The following is a 2,483-nucleotide window of genomic DNA, read 5'->3' as shown; positions in this document are numbered from 1 at the left end:
AAAGAGGACGATGACCCAGGGCTCATATGCCAGGTTAGGGGGTTTAGATCTCATTCTAAATGCAGTGCCAAGTCATCAAATTTTAAGTGGTGAATGTTATGATCTATTTAGTATTATAAATTTTAAAAGATCACTCTGGACATTGAATTTCAGGGTAGCAAGAGCAATAGCTGGGGGAAACAGGGAGGAGGCAGTAACCCAAAGTCATTGGTGGCTTCAGTCAGGATGACAGTTGTAGAGCTAGACTGAAGTGAGGTACTGTGAAACTGTGTGGTACACAGATGCCAGCAAAAGAGATTGCTTTAAGGATGAGGAAAATGACCAATCGTGCAAATGCTGCCTGAAGATAGAGGGGAACATAGACCCAAAAAGACCCATTATGTTTAGTGACATGGAAGTCACTGGTGACCTCAGCAGAGAGGTAGAAGCACTAACGCTACTTACAGAAGATGGGGTTTCAGGAAACCAATCTGAGAATACATGGGAAATCAATAACGCGGATAACTTGGCTTTGAAAAAAGATGGCACTGGTTTTTAAATCAAGGGTATATTGATCTCACCTGGAGGTTGAGGAAAAACACTTGGCAATACCAAACTGTTCCCTTTATATGCCATCCTACAAAAAACTGAAATTTCTCTCCAATTCCACTCTTATTCTAGGAAAAAGCGCTTCAGAGATAGGAAATAGGTAAACCTTCCCCAAGTAACTCATTCTACTGTTTAACCCTAGCTTTCCGAACTAATGCCCTTAAATCCTAGGTAAATCCTCCCTACTGCGGGCTATTTTGGGACCTTAATCTCTTCTCACTGTAGAATCAAACCTACTATCTCTTCAAACAGAGTCAAGTTTTGGTCTGTTTTTTTAGTCCATTGAAAATAAGAGTCTAAAAGGGTAATGTATGTGATTTTATTTCTTTATCCCTAATTTCAAAAGCTCATATAAACCATAGTATGTCATGTCTTTGCAAATTTAACCTTGTATTGCTTATAGTTAGTTGGTTGTTGCGCCATTTCTTAAACACTCTTTTTGTAAATTTTCTGGATCTGCCTACTTACTTCATTTAAGGATTTCTCTCAGTACACTTTCTTAAAACCTTCAGTCATCCCCTCTGAGGTTTGATGACACTAAAATTATAGTATTTCAGAAAATCAAAGAAGCAAGTCCTTAAGAAGTGATGATAGAGGTGCTCTGAGATCACTAATCAGTACACACTTGTATTTTACTTTTCTGAACCATATTTTATAATTTATTGGTTACTTCTAGATTTTGCCATGTTAGGAAGTTTTGACATAAATTAATTTACCTCCCAATTAGAAAGCTCCCCCATGTAAAAAGGGGATGTTTTCAATGTTTATAATACTTATATTATTTGATCAAATAAGAACAGCATGCATATCCTATTTCCATCTTATTCATTACTGTACCTGGCACATAGTAGGTACTTGATATGTGTTGAATTAACTGAATGAATGAATGAGTGAATGAGCAAACAAAGTCATTTCATAGATTTTGGGCAGTGTGATAGTCTAAATGGTCTGACATTAAAGAGGGAAAATGAGTGGAAAGGAATCACTACGTGTACTTCATTTAAAGATGCATAATCTGTTTAAACCAGTGCTATCCTACAGAAATTTCTGCCATGATGAAAATATTCTGCACTGAGATGTTCAGTATGGTATCCACTAGCCACATGTAGCTATTGAGTGTTTGAAACGTGGCTAGCATATCTGAGAAATTGAACTTTTAATTTTATTTAATTTTAATTCAAACTTAAATTGCCACATGTGACTACCTAAGTGGACAATGCAGCTTTAAACGAATTGGTGAATGTTTGGTCTGGATAAAGTATCTTGGTCTCTTTACAAACTATCAGCATTTTTCTCTGACAGACCTACGCAATATGAAAAATAAACTAATTTAAATACCAGTTTGGTGGCTTTTAAATCAGCTTTAAACCTCAAGGTCAAAGACTGAAGCAGGAATAGAGTTAAGCTGGAGGGAGACACATACCCGTTGATGCTCAGTCCCCCCTACTCCTCCGCCTCATTGCCTCCATCATTAGTTTGTTAGTATCCCTGCCTCGCCGGCTCACATGGCAATGTTTCTGTGAGCTCTAGAGTGCTGAGTCTTATTAAATCTCAGCATATCCATCTCTTAATGGGCCTGGCACAGAGCAGTCATTCAAGTATCCAGTGAATGCATACACAGCAATGCATAGGCGCTGCTTTTATGCATAGGTACAGGTGGGTCTATGCAGCACTGTCGACTAAATATCATGCATAAGTAGATAGATCTGTAATTACCACCCATCCCTGTTTGCCCTGGACAATATCAGTTTAAAGTTTTTGTCCTGATGTCCCCATCTGGTTAGCACCCTCTTTTACTCTCAAAAGTATCCCTGTTTGAAAAAATTTTTGGACAGTACAAGTCAGACAAAGGTCTAATCTCCATAATCTACAAGAAAATCCAACACCTCTACAAC

The sequence above is a fragment of the Trichechus manatus genome, unplaced genomic scaffold, assembly GCF_000243295.1.
Source record: "Trichechus manatus latirostris isolate Lorelei unplaced genomic scaffold, TriManLat1.0 scaffold00194, whole genome shotgun sequence".
NCBI classification, from domain to species: domain Eukaryota; kingdom Metazoa; phylum Chordata; class Mammalia; order Sirenia; family Trichechidae; genus Trichechus; species Trichechus manatus.
Note: the sequence above shows the minus strand (reverse complement) of the source record.